General features: G+C 51.1%; 1 protein-coding gene across 2 annotated transcripts in view; it reads left to right on the top strand.

Moving 5' to 3' along the window:
- LOC147751698 (NAD-dependent protein deacetylase sirtuin-3-like) overlaps positions 1–23,465 on the top strand; it is a 357,410-nt gene that overhangs the window by 158,816 nt on the left and 175,129 nt on the right. The window lies entirely within an intron of this gene.

Below are 23,465 nucleotides of genomic sequence, written 5' to 3'. Positions count from 1 at the left end.
GCCTCCCGCCAGGCGGCCGGCCCTTGAGTCGGACGGTCCATGCGGGGAGGAAGCTCTTTGCTCGAACAGCCGAGGCTGGCCAAGCAGTCCATCCCTAAACTGACCTAGAGTGCCCAATCGATCAGAGTACAGCTGGGGCATCCCCTGGCCGGCCACCCTGGGCAGGGGGTATACTGGCTTAGCATCCCCTGCCTGCCTGCTCCCAGGGCAAGCAGACCCAGAGACAAAGGAACATCGGGAAGGGGCCGAGAGGCAGGTGCAGGCCCGGGTGCCACCTTCCCCCGTCTCAGCATCGCCGGACCTCACGAAGGTCTAACTGAGGAAAAGCTCAGAGAAAAAGGACCAACGGGAAGGGGCTGAGAGGCAGGTGTGTACCCGGGCCCCGGCGGTCAGGCCCGGGTACTGCCTACCCCCGTCTCCGCATTGCCGGAACTCATGGAGGTCTGCCTGAGCAAACTCTGGAGAAAAAGGACCATCAGCAAGGGGCTGAGAGGGAGGTGCGTACCTGGGCCCCTGTGGGCCCCGGCGGGTGGGCCCGGGTGCCGCCTTTCCCCATCTCCGCATCGCCGGACCTCACGGCGGTCTGACTGAGGAAAAATCCTCTGAGAAAAAGGACCAAACGGGAATGGGCTGAGATGAGAGGCAGGTGAGTACCAGCGGGTAGGTCCGGGTGCTGCCTTCCCCCGTCTCAGCATCGCCCGTCCTCACGGAGGACTGCCTGAGCAAACTCTGAGAAAAAGGACCATCGGCAAGGGGCTGAGAGGCAGGTGAGTACCCGGGCCCCTTGGGGCCCCCGCAGGTGGGCCCGGGTTCTGCCTTCCCCTGTTTCAAAATCGCAGGACTCCACGAGGTCTGACGGACCCTCACCTTAGTAATCCGGAGGAAAATTACCCCCCTTTCTTGTAATCCGTGTACACAGGTGACAGAGGGGACCCAAGGCGCGAAAGTACCCGACCTCCTGGAGCCCTCGCTGGGATCCGGGAGGCAAATGAGCCCTCATCAGGACTTCCTGGCCGGGACCGAACGGACGGGAGACCGAACGGACTCCCGTCTGCCTGCCCTGAGCTGAGCCTCTCGGGTAGGGCTCTCGCCTGCCTTAGCACCCCGGCTGGGCCTCAGGCACGGGGAGCACCACCAGAGCTCTCCGGGCCCGGACGCCCGGGGGAGGACTGCCCGGGACCCATGGAGCCTGTCCCGGGCACTTTGCCACGCCGTGGGCCGGAGGAGGTAGCCCCCGGACGGAGGGGAGGTGTTGTCCGGGCATAGACCATCTGGTCCCCGGCAGAGAACCACCAACCCGGGAGGGGTGTCCCGGCATGACATGCCCCCAGTAATCCGGAGGAAGGTTACCCCACTTTCTGGGAACTCGTGCGCACCACGAGGCTCAGGGGACCCTGGAGCCCTGGCTGGGATCCGGGAGGCAAATGAGCCCTCATCAGGACTTCCAGGCCGGCCCGGTCATCTGGTCGCCCCATTGGAAAGCATTGCGTGCGACCAGATGGCCGAGGTGAAAGGTGCGATCTTATGGCCGGGACCGAACTGACTCCCATCTGCTTCCCCGAGCCCTTCCGGTAGGGCTCTCGCCTGCCCTAGCAGGGTTTGGAGACCCCGGCTGGGCCTCAGGCACAGGAAGGACCACCGGAGCTCTTGGGCCGGTGGAGGACTGCCCGGGACCCATGGAGCCCGTCCTGGGCACTTTGCGACGCCGTGGGCCTGAGGAGAGAGCCCCCGAACGGAGGGGAGGTGATGTCCGGGCATACACCATCTGGTCCCTGACAGAGAACCGCCAGCCCGGGAGAGGTGTCCCGGCAGACCACGCCCTTAGCAAGCGGAGGAAGGCTACCTCTCTTTCTGGGAACCTGTGGCACCGTGAGGCTCAGGGGACCCTAGGCACGAACATGCCCGACCTCCTGGAGCCCTGGCTGGGATCCAGGAGGCAAATGAGCCTTCATCTGGATTTCCTGGCCAAGGGCTTCATGGCTCGGGGGCTGCAGGGCTCCGGGACTGCAGGGCTCCGGGACTGCAGGGCTCAGGGGGGCTCTGAAACCCCACATTGGGCTTCAGGCATGGGGAGGCCGGCAGGAGCTCCTGGGGCCCAGCCACCCGGGGGAGGACTGCCCGGGACCCATGAAGCCTTGCAGGTCTCCGGGGCTCTGCACCAGGGACCCTTCTCCCAGGCAGATGGACAATTGGCAGGCCGCAGGGCGGGGGCTCCCAAACCCCAGGCCCTGACCGAAACCCAGGCCCCGGGGCTGGTCCCTGCTTCTCAACCCAGCCAGGCTGGGGAGATCGGGGAGCCTGCCCAGGCACGAGGGACCCCTGTCCCGGGCATACGGACCCTCAGGACGTGAGATCTTTTTCCACACATTTTTTTCCAGATTTCTGCGTAGTGTGCGTAATGGCACTACGCCAACTACGCCCAGCCCTATACTATGTGCACTTGGTTGATTCGTTTTCATGCGTCACACAATTAATAAATGTTTCTGTTCTGAGAGAATGACTTTACAAGGGGTACACAAAAATGTTTCTTTCCCCTGCTCCATCATCTACCACTACTGTCTTTTGAGGACGGGAGTCACTATCACAGCAGGGGTCCCCCCTCCCTCCCCCATGTGGTTGTAGCTCGCAGACTGTGGTGGTGGAGTGCATGGAAGGAAAAGCACACAGGGCTGTGCTTTTCAGGAACATGCAAGAGCAAGTCATGGCGGGACAGCGTCTGCTTTATGAAGCAATGCTGAATTTTCATGCCAAAAATTCTTACAGAAAAGAGTATATTAACCAAACTTTTATGAAGGTGTTGGCGTTTAAAAAAGCTGGCTGCGGGTAGCCTTAACATAAAGGTTGTGTAGCGAAAAATCCAACTTAGAGTTAAGACTTAACATTTCTTGGAATAAGGTTTCGGGAAATGAGTATTAATACTGTGAAATGAACATTCTTTCAAAAGTAGATCACTTTTTTTTTTTTTACTTCTGCTGGTATTCTCTATTGACACTCATCGATGTAAGGAGTAGTTTGTAAGAACAGACTCTCCTAACACGTCAAAGGTGCTTCTCAGCTGTGTTTTTTATCTTATAGATGTGACCTGTAGAGGGCAGTCATGCACTGAGAAAGATTTTGTGTTGGTGCGTGTTTTTTTTCTCATCGAAAGGGAGAAGGTTTCTTTCACAGTGCAACCTTCGAAAAAAAGGCATTTAAAGATAAGTAATAAAATACATATAAATGAGAAGAGCTACGGAGATTTCTTCCATTTTATAGATATTGGTGAAAATGGTGATAGAAGTGGTTTTATAAATAGTGCAAAAGCAATGCAAAATGTGCAATAATGATGTGTCCTTTATTCAAGATATAGAGTTGTCTTTATCGTGCTAAAATATCAGAATATTTGCTGTGTGTGTTGTTTCTTTGTACGGGGGTAGTGATAATCGTGTTTTGTAAATGTTGCTTTTCAGAGACGACCAAGACTAGTACAATCCTGCAGAATTGGGTAAATTCCTTAATGTATCTTTTTTTGTACTGACACAATTTCATGGATTTATTGGTAGGGTAGTAGAATTTGTTATATTAGTAAGCGAAAGCAAGTTAGTTACTCCCTCATGGTGGGAGCTAGGGGTGCATGTTTTGATTGGGCAGCAATTGTGTGCTTACACAAAAATGTGCTTGCTGTGATCATTTTGCTTGTTTATCCAGCTGTCTAAGCTTGAGCATTCAGAGGTACACACATGGTACTGGAATGGTATTAAAGTGTCATTTATGGTGTATGTTTCTGGCAACAGCACAGATTGAAGGGGGCAGTGATTAACCTGCATGGATTTTTAATTCTGGCTTGGCAGTGCAACTGTCACCTGAACTTTTACAGCTCTTTGCCTCTTCCCAAATACATATCTATTCCCATGCTATTTACTTGTAATGCTTCAGATTACCATGCAATATTCCTTTAAAGCCAGACCTACCGGCATTGCCAGTGCTAGGTATTACTGATAATCAAATCGCATAGTGCAATAATTAAATTATTATTATTATTTTTTTATTTTTTTCATTAATAAAGGTTTGCGACAGACAAGTATACAGCATTAACATATGTGATTAGATAATTCAGCAGGCACATTACAGAGGTTGAAAAAAACAGATATTTCAAAGAGTTGCGTCTCTATCCTCATTTCTACGCATTTCCAACTCCACCATGGGTGACACACAAATCTCTCCCCTGTAGGTGTTCCATTTCGACCATTTTTTATCCCATTTCTTCGGGCACCCCCTGATTACAAACACCTCCTTCTCCGCAATCATACATCTATCCAGTTCTTTCAGCCATATCGATACAGCAGGTGGTGCCGCTCCACCCCACACCCCACCTTTGCCAGTTCTCTTTTAACCAACGTGTATCACCAGCTGTTCAATTTCAGTCAGGTCCGAGACCGCCCATATATTTAGCAGGCCCAGGTGGGACGTCAGGTCTATCCCAATGCCGACTGCATATGGTTCGTGGCTCTTTCCCAGAGACCGTGTACCAGCGAGCACTCCCGTATTGTGTGATAGAAGGTAGCCGGCTGCATGTAGCCCCTTAAGCATAGTTCATCCTGTCTCGCCCCTATTTTTGCAAGAGTGATCCCCGTCATATATGACCTATGGAGAATCCAGAGTTGTATCAGTCTAAATCTGAGCGTGATGGCTGCCTCCCTAGGTGACATAAGAACCTCCCGTCAGTCTTCTTCTTTGATCAGTCCCAGGTCTCTCTCCCACTTTTCTTTGAGCTTGCCAAAACTATCTGGTAAATTATAACTAAGTTTTTTGTACGTCAAGGATATTGCTTTAGACTGCAGTGGGTCATCAAGTAAGTGATCCTCCATTGGGGACGATTCTGGTATGTCCCCGCAGTTCGGGAAGGCCACCTGTATGGCATGCCTTATTTGTAGGTATCTAAATACCTCCCCCGGAGCCATCTGGTAGCTCTTTTGAAGATCTTCAAATTTGAGTATTGCCCCCTTCTTAACCAAGTCCTTCACTGCCAAGATGCCTATCATATCCCACCTATCAAACCCTGGTTGATAGCAAAGCATGCCTAGTTTCTGAGTGTCTCACAAAGGTGTTGCCTTGTTGAGAACGCCAGCCCATCCCAGTCGTGAGTTTTCCAAACGCCAAATTTGTATTGTGTGTAGTGTTGGACCAACATATCTCTGTCGCTTGGTGCGGGAATACAGGACGCCCAGATAGCCCGAGCGATCCATCTGGTATCTGTCCAAGGCATAGGCCGGGTCCGTTGGCAAAGTGGACATCCAGTAATTCACGACCATCAACTGAGAGGCCCAGTAGTATAGCCTGAAATCAGGCAACGCTATCCCCCTGTCGTACCATCCTTTTGTTAGTTTCTGAAGTGCTAGTGTGTGTACCTCCCCCTCAACCGCTACAAAGTACGCATCTGGAATTCGGTGTGGGCAGTTTTGGAGGATATATAAAAACCGTGGGAGTGCCAACATTTTAAAAAGGGCAGCATGGCCCACCAAAGACAGAGGCATCGACCTCCAATGTCTAACGTCTGCTTGCAGTCTGGCCAGCGGGATTGCCAAATAATGGCTGTAAAAGAGGGCCAGATCTGATGTAACAATGATTGCCAGGTATTTAAAACCGTCCACTGCGACCACTAGCGTGCAGTCTTTGGGGAGATGTGGCGTCTGCACATGTAGCAAGAAAAGTACAGACTTACTTACCCCAGTTAATTGCATATCCCGAGTACTTCCCAAAATTTGTGAAAATATTGAGAACGGTATGTATGGACTTGTATAGGAAAGCAAGGTACAGCAATATATCGTCGGCATAGAGGTATATTCTGTCCTCACATTCCAGTGTCCACCGGAAACCCGCACCATCACATCTTGGCGGATCCAGGCCGCCAGGGGCTCCAGCATAAGGGAAAACAGCAGCGGGGACAGTGGACATCCCTGTCTGGTGCCCCTTCTTAGCTTGAACGCCCGGGATGTATATTTTTTTAAATTTTTTTAAATTAAGTTTTCAGTATAAATTGCCATACATAGGAACAAAGGCGTTATACATCCACATTTGCAGCATATTATAAAGCAGGTTGCAAGTCGCACGTTAAGACACACAATTGCAATCCGTCAAACCAAGAGATGATCCAAGGCTGGACAATGTAAGCAAGATACATCACAACTACCATAATGAACATTGCATATGTGGACCAATACCTGAGGCAACAAAAAACAAGCCCCCCCATTAGACATTGAAAAGAAAAGAGAAAAACATAAAGCAAACCCCATTTCAATCCCAGTACAATAATGGTAGACAGTTCAATCCCAATACTATCCAAGTGGCTGAATCCAAATCTAGAATTGCTCCAGTGTCACTGAAAGGGTCCCACCTCCAACATCTCAATCTGCGCTCCCCTCAGTGTGCAAGCAAATATAGGCGCAGTGGCTCCCAGATGTCTCTCGGCCTGGACCGAAGGGGCAGTTCCTCTGCATACACAGTCAGGCTATCTCGGCAATACACTAAGTCAGCTAGCCGGTCTTTCAAACCCGGGCGCCTACTCCTCTCCTATGCCATCGCCACCCTCCTCGCAGCTATGAGCAGCACCAAACGTACCAGCCTGCCGTTCATACCCTTGATGTGTGGGACACAACAAAGAAGCACACCAGCGGCGTACAAGGGATATTCACAGCAACCATTTCGCACAGACTACTCACTACTGCCTCCCAAAAGTCAGCCACCGGTCGGCAGCTCCACGCCAGGTGTAAAAAATCCGCATCATCCTGACCACATCTATTGCACCTCGCCGAGTCTCGCAGGCCATATTTATACAGGCGTGCCGGTGTATGATACATCTGATGTAAATACTTGAAATAAATAATTCTGAGGTTACCATTCATACTCAACGACCCGGTCAGCCCACAAACGTGCCGCCAATTGTCTTCCGAGATGTCAGTGTCCAGACACGCATTCCACCTGGCCCAACTTTTATCGTCTCCTACCACTGAGTCATCTTTAATTATCTTATACAATTTTGATAAGTCGTTTATTATTAGGTACTGTAAGAACAGCCTGCAGCGACTTCAGAACCGGAGGCTCCTCTGGGAAGGTGACATAGTGCTCCTCTCAGTCGATGGATCGCGAAGCGAAGCAAGAGTGACTGATTATTCACGTGTCCGAGGTCCCCCTGATCCAGGAAGACGCCACCTGGGTAGACGTCTCTAAGGTGAGTGATTCCCGCTCTTTGAGCACCCTCATGGACGGGCCCTCGCCGGTGACCGACAACCGCCCATGCCATTCCAATTGCAGGTCCGGCGCATACAGTGGTAACTTCCGCGCCAGCCGCCCTATGCGCTGCCATGCCAATATCGTGGTATCGATTGAATTGATCTCCGATTTAGGGGTACCCCGTAAAATATGTGTAACCATGCTGTGCAACGGAACCGGAGCTGCATCACCCTCCTCCACCGCGACATGGGGCGTAAAAGCATGTGGTCTATACCAGTAGTACAGGTACTGGGTCTGTGCGCTCAGATAATATACATAAAAATCCGGGGCCGCGAAACCCCCGTCCTCATACCCCCGGGTGCGTATGGACCACTTAACTCTCGCACATTTGCCTCCCCATACCAGTCGAGGCAAATATCCCAGAAGAGTCTGGAAGAAGGACAGATTTAGCACTATAGGCACGTTTACAAATAAATACAAAAACCGGAGCAGTACCACCATTTTTATGAGGGCTATACGATCCGCCAACGACAGCGGCAACAGCCAACGCTCAATCGTTTGCTCCAGGTCCGCGCAGGCCCTGCCATAGTTCTCCCGGACAGCAACTGCCTGATCACGATGCACCCACACCCGAGATATTTGACAGGTTCCTCAGACCACACCAGTGGGTACTCCAGATCAGGACATCTGGTCCCTACCGTGAGCGGAATCATGAGCGACTTATCCCAATTGATCTGGAGTCCTGAGAGATGTCCAAATCGCACCAGCTCACGCAGCAACTGCATCAGAAATCGAGACAGTTCACGCACAAACAGCACCATATCGTCTGCATATAGGGAGATTGAAACCGGACGATGATTGAAATATAGTGCCGTCTCTCTATGACGCTGTCGAACTACACAGGCAAGCGGTTCCAGAACTATCGCGAAGAGCATGGGCGAGAGCGGGCAACTCTGCCGAGTGTCCCCGCCTTATACACAATGGTTCAGACGTCAAGCCGCCAACCCTCACTCTTGCCGATGGCGCCGTGTACAGCACAGTAATCCATTGAAAGAATAGAAGGGGGAATCCCATCCGATTGAGAACATAGTGCATGTATCGCCACTCCACAGAGTCGAAAGCTTTGGCAGCGTCGAGCAACACTGCCGCGGCTTCCAATGAAGGCTCGAGTACATGGAACATGGAAAAGAGCGTGCGCAAATTATGCGAAGTGGATCTCTCAGGGACAAAGCCCGACTGATCCGGCAATACCAGGCCATGCATTAGGGGTTGCAGTTTAGTAGCGATAATTTTTGCCAGGATCTTTGCGTCAATGTTGATTAGTGACAACGGGCGATAGGAGTCACAGCGCTCCGGGGGCTTGTTTTTTTTAAGCAATGTGACGATGAGTGCTTCCCGAAGGGACGGAGGGAGCATCCCGACCTCATGCGCCTCTGCATAGACCTCCAGGAGGTGTGGCGCGATCAGATCTGCGTACTTCTTATAAAGCTCGACCGGGAGCCCATCGGGGCCAGGCGCCTTTCCATTAGCAAGCGCTGCTATCGCCAGTTTAACATCCTGTTCATCTATAGGAAGACATAAGTACCTACGTTGCGCATCCGACAACCAAGCACATGCTATGCCATCGAGATACTCATCTAAGTCCTCAGTAGACGGCTCGCCACGCGTGCCATAAAGATATGTATAAAAGCCACAGAATTGGTAAGTTATGGCCTCCGGGGTATGATGCGCCCTGCCCTCATCGTCCACTATCCTATCAATCCGATACTGCTCCGATCTCGCCTTGATCTTGAACGCCAGCGTCCTACCCGCCTCGCCATAACAACGAGCCACATGCCTTCGAGAGACATACTTAATCTCCTCCTCAGCCTGCTCATTATACTCCGCAATTAGTCCCGTAATTTTGGCCAAAATGGCCAGGTCGTATATCTGACTCCAAGGCTTGCAGCCGCGATCGTATGTCACGAAGGATGCCTGCCGTCGTTCCGATACAGGTCCCCCTGATAGTGACCTTGAAGGCCCCACACAGCGTGGCTGCGTGGTCCACCGTTCCCTTATTGAGCGCGAAGTACTGTACTATGGCATCGTGCACGGTTTTATCATAAATGGGATCTAGAAGCGCTTCGGCCCGCAGCCGCCAAGTGAAAGGACGACGCACTCCAGCCGGATTTCTTAAGAGCAGCCGCACCGGATTATGGTCTGACAACGTGCGGGCCAATGGCGCCACATCCCTCACCCACTCCAGCAGCTCCTCTCCCACCAACCAATAGTCCAATCTAGACCAGCTACCATGCATAGGTGTTGCATGTGTGCCCTATTGTCTGTCTGGGTTCCTTACCCTACACACATCTTGCAATCCGTACTCTTCCATGACTCGTAATATACTTGCAGCTACTCTGGGGGTACGATGCGTATTTGGATTAGACTTGTCTAACTGCGCATTCAGGTAAGTGTTTAAGTCACCGCCCCACAATATGGGCGCTTCAGGCCACCTTCGCAGTTGGTCACACATACGGGTCACACACGTCGGATCATCTACTATAGGTCCATACATGTTTAAAAACACCAGAAGCGTGCCACATAGCTTCCCACACACCATCACGCATCGCCCCTCACTATCAGCATACGCGTGTACCATTTGAAAATCAGTCCCCCCTCTTAATCAGAATTAGCACCCCCCGTGCGGAAGAGGAAAAGGAGCAGCAAACTGAAAGCTCGCCCATCGGCCAAGTGCCCCACATATCGTACTAGAGGCCAGATGCGTCTCCTGCAAGAAAGCCACCCGTATGTCATGCCTATTCAAGTAAGCCGCCACCTGTCGACCCTTTTTGGGGGAGTTAAGCCCACGCACGTTCCAAGTCAACAGAGCATAGTCAGCAGACATCGTAGTTGGGAAGTAACAGTATTATCAGATAGTGACAGTAGGACAGTATAAGCACATTCAACTGTAACTGGAGCAAAGTAGGCGACGTGCGCCACAGACAACATCTCAAGCATTATGGATTGATCATTATATGAGAGAAACAATAAAAAATAAACAACTTCAGCAGCCCACCCCGCCACCACCCACCACCATCTACAACCTCCCAAACAGGTCGAGACCATCCCCCCGCCCCTCCCTGAGCAACAACTTTGTGGGTAACACTCATTGGGGGAAGAAGTCAGCTGCGCATACTTGCACCGAAGTGCGGTTGCCGGAAGAGGTCCAATGTCAGCGCCCCTTAGGCTCCAGTAATCAGTCACACAGAAAAAAAAAGGCCATACAGCCCCCTCATGGAACCCAGGGAGAGCAACAAGTGTACATCAGCGCCGCATCTCTCACCCAGCATCAACTAACGCAACAACTGCCATAATGAGCAGTGACCGAGAAAGACATCCAGTTCACAAATGGGAGATAAAGGTCCAGCATCGTAAGTGACAATCATTCAATCAGCATCCTCCAGACCCGACTCCTGTCTCTCAGGCGCTGTCTGTTGCTCACGTGGTCTGCCCTTACATATATGTTTCGTGAACTTCAATGCCGATTTGGCATCCTTGAAGAAATGAGCCTGCTCCTCATGAGTCACCTTCAGTTTCGCGGGGTACAGCATGGCGAAAGGCACCGCTGCCTCTCGGAGCAGTTTTTTCCACAGGGACAAATTCACGCCGCGCGGACTGGACTGCTGGGGTATAGTCGGGAAAGAAGGATAAAGTGTCACCTTTATATTGCACTGGCGCCCTCGCTCTGGCCTCCCGCAGGATCGAGTCGCGGTCTGCATAGTTTAGAATCCAGGCAATGATCGGTCGTTGTGGTGCGCCGGGTTTCGGCCTAGGTCCCAACTACCTGTGAGCCCTCTCGACTATCATTACACTGGACATGGCTGGCCCAAACAGCTCACGTAGCATACCATCAATGAAAGTCTCCATCTTAGAGATCGGTGTGGTCTCCGAAAGGCCAAGAATTCGCACATTATTGCGCCTAGATCGCGCTTCTAAATCTTCGTTCTTCACACTGATCACCTCTAGGACCTTTTCCATTTGTAAAAGTTGCATGCGTGCCTCAGCCTGGGAGTCGTGATCGTCTGACACTCTGTTTTCCAAGACGTCGAGCCGCTTCTCATGCTTATCCACCTTCCGTTTCACAACATCCAATTCGGTCGCTAGGGCATCTATTTTACCATCAATGGTCTTTATCCCCGCTCGCAATTCCAGAAGGATCGTGCGGGTATTGTCCTCAGATCCATCCGGTGCGGAGGAGGTGCCCCCTGAGTCACTCCGCCCCTGTGTCTCTTCCGTTAGGCGTGTCTGCCGCTTGGCCTTGAAGGCCAGCTTGGCCTGTCTGGGCTCTGTCTTGCCCATATTCCGGTCAGCGTGAGCCAATCAAGGTCAGGAGTTTTCACCTCCCAGGGGCCCCAAGCAACACAGCGTCCCAAGTAGTCGTGCAGTGGGCCTTCTACAGCAGCCACGTAGTCCGGGGCACCGCCGTCACCTGCGTCGTGGCCGTGGGGCTACACAAGCTGGCACTGCCCCGCTCGTCTCTCCAGCTTGTCCTCGGTTCCTGAATCTGCAGGCCTCAAGGTACTGTGTGACCCCCTCCGTACACTCCAACCCGTGGCGTGCGCCGCGCCTCCCCCAGCACCACCGCCGCCCGAGGCCCTACAGAGCACTCACCCCAGCCACCCGCTCGCCCCCGGGCAATCGCAGCCACGGGGGGGGGCACCGCGTGGCAGCTAATTGGCAGCACTCCCCAGTAACCCCAGACAGCGCGGAGACCGGTAAGGCACCGCGAGTGGCACTGCTCATGCTCAGCCCCCCCAGGCCACGCCACACAGGCCCCACTGAGCGCAGTCGTTACCCCGTGCGCCCCGCTAGGCCCGCACAGTTAGCCCCAGCGAGCCCGGCCCCGCACAGCTCCCCCACTCACCGGCAATCACCTCGCGAAGCAGCTCCACACCAGTACAGGCCCAGCCAGAGGTTCCCGACCATCCGCCTCGTCAGCAGACCACCACCGTCTTCGCTGGCTCTCGAGGGCAGAAATTGTCGAAGGGCTTCCCGCAGCCGGGTCAGTCCGCCGGAGGTCGTCTCCACAGCGATGGGCCCGCAGTCAACGCAGGGCAGTCTAGACTCTCCGCCCCCGCACTCCGATGCCGTCTTCAACTAAGGCAAGTTCGCCGCAGCCTCCGGCGTCATTCACTGCCTCAGGCGCGAAGCCGCCATCTTGTCCCGCTGCACTCGGCGAGCGCCCACCAGGATTTCAGGTTGAGAGCGCGGCGCCCAACTCCCCCACTGAGCCACAACTGGTATCCGGACTCTCCTCGGTCCCGCAGGGGTGATTTCGAGCCACAGATAGGGGCTAAAAGGATGGTATTTGTCCGGCGCGCGGAGCTCCCTTACGAGGCAGCCATTCCGCGTCGCGCTGTAGCCACGCCCCCCGCCCGGGATGTATAGTTGTTAACCCTCACCTGCCCTTGTATGTCAGTGTATAGCAGTTTCACCCGCTGCATAAATTTGGGGCCAAGGCCGACCCTCACAAGAACTTCGAATAGATATGGCCATTCAATAGAATTGAATGCCATGGAGGCATCTAAGGACAATATAGCTGCGTCTTCCTATAAAAATTCCCTGCGCGCCATCACGTTATATAGTTGGCGTATGTTGAGCCGTATTGCTCCCTGGCATGAAGCCAGATTGATCTGGGTGTACCAAGGAGGAGATCACTGACCCAAGGCGTGTGGAAAGTACTTTCGCCAAGATCTTCGCCTCCACATTTATCAGTGAGATGGGCCTGTCGTCCCCCGGCTTCCCCGTCTTGTGAATAACCGCAATACTAGCAATGCGTTGGTATGCTGGCAGACATCGATCTCATAACTTTACTCGTACATTGCCCGCAGATGTGGGACGACTTGAGAGGCCATCACCTTGCGGAACTCAAGGGGGGTGCCATTCAGCCCCATCGCCTTCCCAGACTTAATTTGTCCAACAGCTTTCTGGATTTCTTCATCGGTCAAGTCCCCATCCAGTGCATCACTGTCGAGCTCTGAGAAAGCCGGCACATCACTATCCGCCAAAAGCTGGCGTGAGTCCTCTGCTGTATATGCAGTGGAGGGGGAATATACTCTTTCAAAATGATCTGCAAATGCCTCCGCAATATCCTTGGGGTGTTGGAGTACCTCCCCGCTAGGTGACATTAGTCGAGGCACCCACCTTGTACCCTGCTCCCTTCTTTCCAACCATGCAAGGGTCTTCCCAGCACTATGGCTCAGTTCGTACAACCCATGTTGGGTAGCACTATGTGTGGCCATCATGTGTTCACGTGTCTTGAGTCTGTATTCGTCTTGTTTGAGTGCCAATCTGTGTTGTGTCTCACCTGAAGAATTATTTGCGTGTTCTGCCTCAAGCTTCCGGAGCTCCTCCTTCAATTTAACAAATATCTGTCACCTGTTTGCTATATACGTAGTTTTAAGTGACAAGGCGTGTCCCTTTAAGACCACCTTATATGCCTCCCATATAATTCGGGCAGAGTCCACCGATCGCAAATTCTCGGCCTGATTGTTCCCAGTTTGTTTACATAGTTCTGCTTGGATAGCAGGTATTTTCAACAGCCATGGATTGATAATTATAGTACCCCGTGCCTGTTGCTCCCTGTGAGTGACCTCAATCCGTGAGTGAACTCAATCGTCCGAGGGTGTCTAAAGCTACCTATGGAGGCTGTGTAAGTTAGGAAGTAGTCAATGCGAGAAAGACTGCCGTGTACACTAGAGAAGTATGTATATTTAGAATCTACTAATTGTAACTCCTGCCCCACATCTGAGAGGCCTATTGCCGCTGTAAATTCTGCCATAAGGTCATTTGGTCTGGCCCCCTGTCGATTGCGTCACCCATAATCATATTATAATCCACGCCCATTATCAAGTTACCATCAGGGAGTTCGGTCAACACTTTACCAAGGTCTGCCAGGGCCACCTTATCTAGTGCCGGTGGCAGGTAAACAGAAACCACATTAACAGCTCTCTCCTCATATGGGCTTTGGCCATAGCAAACCGGCCCAGGGTCAGCCCATGTCTTGTGTACAATCAGGTACATGCCCTTTTTAGGTCTCGGCCTGCGAAAGACTGCGCACATGCGCAGTCACGCTGACGAGACTTAATGGGATAGAGAGAACATCACTAGTGAGGTTAAGCCCCGCCCCTCTTCTCCATTGGCTGGCATCCTAAACGGTGGCCAGCCATTGGAGAAGAGGTCCTAGTGACGTTCTTCTTTTACATTTTTTCTATCTAAGCCCCGTCCTTTTCAGATTGGGGGCGTGTTTTCCTGCTGAAGTAAAAAGTTTCTAATCTTCTTTATGGGTCCAGATGGCCCCATAAAGAAGATAAGGAACCTTTTAAGTAAGCAGGAAGTCTGGGCGCCCAGTCTGAAAGGGACGGGGCTAAAAGATTAAAGGCCTGTTCCTTTTCCCTCTCCCCTCTTGCAAACAAGCGCTCTCTCCATCATCGGGAGTCAAGCTGCCCGTGTGGCTGCCAAGTAGGAGCTCTTCGCTGGAGCTCCCGGGCTGGGAATTGCCCTACCGGCTGATATCCCTTTGCTAGCCCTACCATCCGCCTCTATATTCGCCAATTTCAGCGTAACTCACCCGCTGGAAAAATCTTCATGAATCCTGGTGTGCCTTCGCCTATTCTGCCTCTTCTCCTTGCCGCTCACATCCCGAATCGAGCAGTCGAGGTGTGCTGGACGTGCAACACCTCCACCGCCGCAGACAAGTCAATGCTTTGTTCACACGCTCGACGATCGCCGGGAGTCCGACGTTCCTCTCCACACAGCCCGCGCCGACCCCCTCCAGGATCGATCTCTCCGAGTGTGCTTGGTCATGCAGCACCTCGTCTGCATCCGACGAGTCGATGCTGTTTGCACCACTTGACACGCTGATCCTCTGCTGATCTGATCTAGCCGGGCATATGCACACCTCGCTTCGTCCCCTTCCTCAATGGCCTCACTTAATGGTCCTAAAATGGCGAATCCCTGGCTCCCATGTTAGGCTATTGACGGACGTAGTCTCGCCGTGTGACCTTGCCTCAATGCAGCCCGCAGCCTTGTCTGGTTTTTCACGGGCTGCCGCCGTACCTTGCCGACGAACCTCCTGCCTGGTTCACCTCTCACTGGCGCTGCCCAGAGGTAAGGCTACTCTCTCCCGCTTATCTTGCCGAGTTGGGCTCACTCCACTTCACTCATCTTTTTCCCTGACTCGGGCCGACGCTGATCCATGGATCGACGGTCTGTCCTGGAGTCCTGCCCTGCTACAAAGACTCACAGGCACAAAAACTACTTTTTCAAGGTGCCTTGCTGTAGTGTCCCGAAGCACACGGGGCGATCCCAAGGCGCTAATCAGGAGCAGCAGTGGAAGGAATCACAGGGTCAGAAATCTTGCACGAACTACTAAGCGTGTTAGTGCTTTTCAGTCTAACACGCGTCGGCTTACAAAGGCTCCTGGTAAAACTACACAGCTACACCGCTGCAAACCAGTTAGAGGTTAACCTAAAGAAAACCCAAGTGGTTACCTTTGAAAAAAAAAGAAAAGTAGGGGGAGGATGGTCGTAATAGCAACTTGACCATTGCAGTAGGCAGTGTATATAAATACCTAGGGGGTCAATCTTGACTCAAGGGGCAACTTTGCGAAACAACGTAAGGAGATATCTGCTAAAGCTGTGACTGTACAGGTGACCCTCTCCAAGCTCTGGAAAAAACGGTCTGGCCCAAGTCTAACCCCTCTCCTAGAGGTCATTAGAGCAAAGATTGGTCCGACACTGGCATATGGTAATGAGATCTTCAGGGGTAAATTAAACACGAATTTAAAGCAACGCGTGACTAAAATTTACAAAAAAGTCCTTCATTTGCCCAGAAATGCCTCTGCTGCTCAGATTAGGCTAGAACTTGGCCTATTAAATTACGAAGTCTCCAGCATCAGCACATTCCTAAATCTCTGCCATAAGCTCAGACAGGCAGACATAGGCTCACTTGAGTCACTAGTCTGGCAAGACATCTCCGAGAAAAACTCAGGGGGCACGTATGGTCGTCTTTTCAAGGAGTCCATCCAAGAACTCTCCGCAAGCGACCTATGGGATCTTAATCCCAGTATGACGGTATTCAAATCCCTCATTAAGAAAAGTGTCTGAATAAGTTCCCTTATTATGGATAAAAATCATCTTGCCAAACGTAGACACGCATGGGCCGTTATAAATTCGTACAGGCAATTAGCTCCTGCAACCTATCTGTCCTGCACCTACCCCTCGTACCTAAAACTTAGTTTTATGGCCATCAGACTTGGTGACTGGCAAATTTTAAAAGAACTGCCAGGCTGGCGTCGCACGACAGATGAAATATGATGCAGAGTGTGCGGCAGCACGGCTGAAACCCTGGAGCATGTGGTTTGTCTTTGCCTAGAACTCATGGCACAGCGCAGATGCAAACTGAAAGTGGAGTGAAATAGGTTGGGAATCCGGTCCTGCAGACAGGCAATCATTGCAGCCCTATGTCCAGAAAATACAGTTTTAAATATTGGCCTTACATTGTTTATACGCCTTGCATATCGCAACTTTCTGCATGCTCCCCTCGTGTTGGGAACAGCTTAAATCTAATCGTATTATTCGTAACTTGATAAAAAATTAATAATAAAAAAAGTCCCTCATCCATTACTGCACTATCATGATTTGTTGCAAGGCTCTCTTGCTGAAATTCAAATCCAGTATTACATCTGGCTTTCAGCAGTGCCAGTTGAGTGTGTGGGTGGAGCCAATAGAACAAGTGGGTGGGGCCAGCGGAGAAGTGAGTGGAGTTGGGAAAGTGGGTGTGGTCTCCGAAAAACATTTGAGCACCTGCACTTCATTTTTTACAAATTAAGCACTGGCGTGGGGAGAGTTGCTAATTTACAGACTAAAAAAAAGCTCATCCTATTCAGACTGATCTAAAAATGAAACAATGTAACACATTTCCATGTATGTAAGAAGAACTACTCAACATCTGAGCTCTTACACCTATTTTTTCGATTATCAGCACACCTGTCTAACAAGTAATGGGATCTTAGGTGAGTATGATGGCAGCACATTCCTGGGAGAGAATAAAAGTGACACGTGGAAATGCTTGAATTTCTCTAAATCACTAGCAGTGCATTCCATGCTATCGTTTTAGCTCATCACTATTATTTCAGAAAGAACCAATCGCTTGGGCCTTGGTTTTGCTCCTCGTCCCCTCTTGAAGATAGTCAAATGAGGGTTCTATTTGATCACCAGCATCATCATCGAGCTGTATAGTGCTACAAATTTCAATCAAAAGTACTGCTTTTCTAAATCCTATTAACGATTTTGAGGTTTTGTGGAAGTTTGCGCCAGGAATTTACTGCGACTCTGGGTGTATGTGTGTGTGGCTGTGTGTGTGTGTGTGTGTGGCTCTGTGTGTGTGGCTCTGTGTGTGTGGCTCTGTGTGTGTGTGGCTCTGTGTGTGTGTGTGGCTCTGTGTGTGTGTGTGGCTCTGTGTGTGTGGCTGTGTGTGTGTGTGGCTCTGTGTGTGTGGCTCTGTGTGTGTGTGGCTCTGTATTTGTGTGTGTGGCTCTGTATTTGTGTGTGTGGCTCTGTATTTGTGTGTGTGGCTCTGTATTTGTGTGTATGGCTCTGTGGCTCTGTGTGTGTGGCTCTGTGTGTGTGTGGCTCTGTGTGTGTGTGTGTGACTCTGTGTGTCTGTGTGTCTCTCTGTGTGTGGCTCTGTGTGTGTGTGGGTAAAAATGCAATAGGTCTCGCATTTGCGAGAGATTAAGCTATTGGCATTGTAAATGAAAATGCCATTTATTTATCTGTTTTCAAAACCAACACATAAAAACATTTTTTGTCAATCACAATGCCAATAGCTCTAACTTTTGCAAAGGCGAGACCGTTGCTTTGTAAATGCTTGTTAACTAGGATACACGTACCCCTAGATCCAGTGGTATAGTCAGCCACTATTGAGGGCCTTGCTTTTATTCCCCACAAGGTGGGTTTCCTGCAGCAGCACAAGATCCGGGGACTGTCTCTTTAGATATTGCTGGACAATACCCCTCTTTATTTTGTCACCCAGTCCGTTAACATTCCAAGATAGGACAGAGAGCACTAGTTCCCTATCAACCCCCATCTCGCGGCATGCTAGTATCCACAAATACGTCATGACGTGTCATGCAAGCAAGAGCAATTCTGTCATTCCTGTGTCTGTCACTCCTGAAACCAGCCTGAATATCATCACATAACGAAACAGTACATTTACAGTTTAATTTATTGCAAAAACACCCCCCTTTCCTCCCATTCCCCCCCCTCCCTGCCCCCCTGCCTGTGGATTTGAAACTACCCATTCCCAAACATGGCAGAGGTCCTCTCTCACCCCCCTAGAATGCTGAAAATGCAGGGGGTCAGTCAGTCCCTCCCCTGCATATACATGTCACGATTTATGAGTTCTTCCATCCACTTGACATAGTCACTTAATTCTTGGGTGGATCCTGTCAGGCCCCCAATACCTTACCAGATTGCCACCGTCCCCACCACACCTGTTCTGCGAGCGGGTTCCAACGCTGTCAACTCTTCACAATGTTTATCCTATTCCTGTTCTGTAGCTGGACCTCCTCTGTCAGCCGAGCCTTTTCCCAGCGCCTCTGTGTGGCCACTCCTTTGCTGGCCCTATCTGCCAGCACGGTCTCTTCTTTGGCTACCAGCTTTACTCCATCTTTCCATTCAGTCCCACGTTTCCTCCAGAGACTCAAAGAACCACGTTTTGCCATCCGATTCCACTCTCCGCTTTGCCGGAAACAGCATCGCATACTTCACTTCATGGTTGCGAAGTTCTCTTTTCACCGCCTGAAAACTTCGGCGTTGGGCCTGAACCTTGGCCTTGGTGAAGTCTGTGAAGAAGGCGACTTCATAGTTATCAACTTTCAAAGGGGTGCTGGATCTCGCCGTTTTAGGATAATGTCTCGGTTTCGAAAGTTAAATACTCGAGCTATCAGGGGCCTCGGGGGGGGGGGCTCCTGGTTTGGACCTACCACCCGGCACCCTGTGAGCCTTCTCGATTGAGAAACAGCTGGACAGCAACTTGGGTTTGAGATGCCTGGTGATGAGGTCTTCCACATATAGGTCCACCGCAGGCCCTTCTGTTTGTTCCGGAACCCCTAAAATATGTTTATTGTTACGGCGGGCATGGCCTTCATAATCGTCCAGTTGCTGTGACATTCGCTCTTATTTCTTTCGCAGCTCGACCATCTGCGTTTGGAGCTCTGACATATCCATTTGCAAGGCCATAGTTGCAATTTTCAGTTCCTTCACCCTGTCGTCCATCTTTCTAAAGTCTGCTCTGATGAGAGAGACCTCCACCGTAACTGACTCCAGTGAGGTTCGCACTCCACTAATCGCCACCTTAACATCATGCAGTGTCGGCTCCGGGCCCTGATTAGGGACATTTGGCCCTTCATCCTACCCCATTTGTTGTGGCTCACCCTTATCTCCGGCCTTAGACCAAGCAAATTTGGCCAGTTGTTTCAGGGCGTTCGCTTTAGGGCCCCTACCCCCGCCGCCATATATGCAAACTGACGTCGTCCCGAGGGCTAGAAAGATCTCAGGGCTACTTAGGATTGCACCTGCCATCTACGTTATCGGGTAGGCAGCCCCTTCACCCATCCATGCAGATTCTTCAAGGCCTCTGCTTCCTTCTCCCGACTGGCTTCAAGCGTCCCAAGTGAGAAACACCGCCAGCTCCGGATCAACACCTCTTTGGGGTATAGGGCAAATCCTTTTAGAACTCACTGTAAGTTAGTTTGGGCCCCAGAGACAGCTGGTCTCGCCACTGCCGCTTCAGCTCCAGCCCGATCGCAGCAGGATGCCCCCCAGGGGGCAACTACCTCTTCCGTGAAGGTACTCTCAGGACCAATAAGGAATTAGCCACCACTGCGCTCACCCCCCCTATTCACAAGCGCTACCAGTGCAACTCGCCGGTGGGGCCTCTAAATCGCCTACGCAGGGGTTTCATCCACCGGCTCTGGGGTACAGGCTCCAGCCCCGGGGTATACAAGTCAGAATTGCCCCCACCAGGAGGACGTCCTACCTCACCGCGGAGAGTCACCACAGCCTCAGACTGGCTGCTGGTCACACTCTCCAGCTCCCAGATTTGCCACTATTTATGGAGCACGGGGGTCTCAGGAGTTAAATCTGGCCCATGCATATGTGTCCTCCTCAAATATATGGGGTTGGGCTCTTCCACTTCCTCCAGCCGCCCGAGATGTGCAAACCGCTGTCTGATTTTTCTAGGCCCGGCGGGTCGCACGGCTGGGACCTCGCATAGTGGGGCCTACCGCGTCACCTGCACCGGGTCTCTTAATCTCGCGTGCCACCATACGCTATCTTCCCTACTGCATCCGGGCACCACTTTTTGACATTGCGCCTCTGCCCCCTCAGCGCCTCGTCTGCTGCCGGAGCTCCAGGCCAGTCTCCGCCTCCCTGCTGTCACCGCCACCCGCCCGGGCTCCTAACAAGGCTCCTGAAATGCCACAATCACCAGGCCTTCAATCCGGGACCTTGAGTTGGAGTGCCAGCTGCCCGGCTCTGACCACCCAGGTCCCGGCTCCATGCGCTTCCTGGTCCGGAGTACTAAACTGCTCCCAGCAAGTGTCCCGTGCCGCTCACATCACCATCTGAGCTCTGTAGGGCACGTCAGGACCACCTCGCTGCCGCCGCCCCTGAGCCTCTCTCGTCGGCACCGGAGAGCGGCCATTACCATCACCTCCATGTCTCGAAAAAAGGGGGTCGCAGATGCCACTGTTCGACTGCAAAATTCACCCGCTTCAGCCCCACAGTATGGAGTGTGGCGCCACAGCTTTTTTGCTTGCGTGGATGACACAGGATTACGGCAGGATGGTATGTGTGGAACGGGAGCTCACTTGGGCTGGGGCCATTCTCGTTGGCTTCTAGCCACGCCCCCCCCGCAATAATTAAATTAGGATTTCAGTAAACATTTTTCTGTTCGCTGGCTAAATGAAAATAAATGAATATGTCTTCTAAGAATGACACAATATGTAAGTGTACTAAGATAAGTATTTCTGGATTCAGATGGCATTTACAAGCCACTTAGCCTTCGTGATAAATAATCATGTCACTAAAATCTCAATATGATGGCGGTATTGGTCCATATTACACAAATTGTACAATACAACACACACACACACTACACAGCTCCACACACGCACATTTAAAAAAAAGCAAACGTCTGCCCCTATTTTAAATTTTCAAGTTTAATTCTCTGCATTACCAAAGCTCTGTACATCACCCTAGTAAGCTCATTAGGCTCTGTGTGGGCAGATGTTTTGTTTCGGGGACACTTCAAGGTCCATTTAAGTATGGGTTACAAGAAGGTGAAAGTAGTGGCTGATATTTTGTTGTTTATTTATTTTTTATTTATTTAAACTTATAAGGCGCACAGCTACCCGCAGTGGATTTCCCGGCGCCAAGGGATAGACTGGAGAAGAAAGAACTACCAGGCATCAGTAAGTGGAGCTGCCAGAAGACTGTACAGAGTTATTGCTGGAAAAGCCAAGTTTTTAAACCCTTGCGAAACCGAAGAAGATTAGTTTCCAACTTCAGCCTCACGGGCAGGGCATTCCAGGACTTGGTGCCCATATGAGAAAATGAGCGGCCGCCCATCTTCACTAGCCTAAATCTAGGAACAATGAAATCTCCTTTTCCTGAGGATCTCAGACTGCAACTAGATATATAAGCATGAATGAGGATATGAAGATACCTAGGAGCAGAGCCCTGTTTTATCTTGAAGATGTAACATAGGGCTTTGAATTTAATTCTGTTCGTTATTTTTAGCCAGTGCAGGTCACGAAGGGCTAGAGAGGCAGATGATTTTCGAGGAACATTGCATAACAGCCGTGCGGCCGCGTTTTGAACAACCTGAAGTTTGTTCAAAGTTGTCAAATTGGCACCAAGATACAGGACGTTCCCGTAGTCCAGGCGGGATGTTATCAGAGCCTGGACCACCGTCCTTTGTGTGGAGGCAGGGAGCATCCACAAGATTGTTAGGAGCCATTTTAAGGTAGCAAAACAAATAGAAGCCACCTTAACGGCCTGTTGTCGCATTATACGTTTTTCATCGATTAAAAATCCGAGATTGCGAACCTGGGTCGCGGGTTTCAGGGTTGGACCCATACTCTCGGGCCAATGTTGAGGGCCCCAGAGATCTTTATCCTTGCCCAGGATCACAACCTCAGTCTTATCTCCATTTAACTTAAGGAAATTCTCCTGCATCCATCTTGCCACTTGGGACAGGCCCTGTTTAAGAGCCGAAGTATTATTACCTTCCCTATTGGAAAGGGAGAAAATAATTTGTGTGTCATCGGCGTATGAGAATAAGGTTAAACCGGCTTCCTCCACAATAGTGGCCAGGGGTCTAACATAGATGTTAAAAAGTAATGGGCTAAGAATAGACCCCTGGGGAACGCCATACGCCGATGCACAGATTTTAGAGGATGCTTTGGCCGAAAAAACCCGGAAGGTACGCTCACTTAGGAAAGAGGCAAACCAAGTAAGAGCTGAACCCCCAACTCCCAGAGATTGGAGGGATGTGAGAAGAATGGAATGGGACACGGTATCGAACGCTGCGCTTAAGTCCAAAAGGATAAGTGCGGATGTTTCCCCACGATCTATACCGTGCCGTAGATTCTCAGTAACTCCCAAGAGTGTAGTTTCTGTGGAGTGGTGAGCTCTGAATCCAGATTGAGATGGATGTAGGAAGCCCGAACTCTCTACCAAGTGAGATAGTTGAGAATTAATGTGCCTTTCCAGAATTTTCGAGACAATAGGTAACAACGAAATGGGCCTAAAATTGGATAGATTTGAAGCATCCGCTCCGGCCTTTTTCAGCAAAGGGACTACCATCGCGTGTTTCCATTTCTGTGGAACACATGATTCTATCAGTGAGGCATTAAGGAGTCTCATCACTACGCGACGGGAGTTCAGGTCAAGCTGTTAGAATTTTTGCTGTAAGAGGATCACAGGGAGAGCCAGATTTGATGCTCTTAAGACAACAAGCGAAGGAGACATCATCGAAGAGCGACCACTCGGAGAGTTTAGTTGTCGTAGGAGATTGGCAGTCTTGAGCTGGCGCAATCAATCAATCAATCAATCAATCAATCAATCAATCAATCAGTGACACTTATAAAGCGCGCTACATACCCGCAAGCGTAGTAAATAAGCAATCTGTTGTTGCTTATTTACTAC

Source organism: Lissotriton vulgaris, chromosome 1_1 (assembly GCF_964263255.1).
Source record: "Lissotriton vulgaris chromosome 1_1, aLisVul1.2, whole genome shotgun sequence".
NCBI lineage: Eukaryota > Metazoa > Chordata > Amphibia > Caudata > Salamandridae > Lissotriton > Lissotriton vulgaris.
The sequence above is the reverse complement of the archived record's forward strand: the minus strand, read 5'-3'. Positions and strand labels throughout refer to the sequence as shown.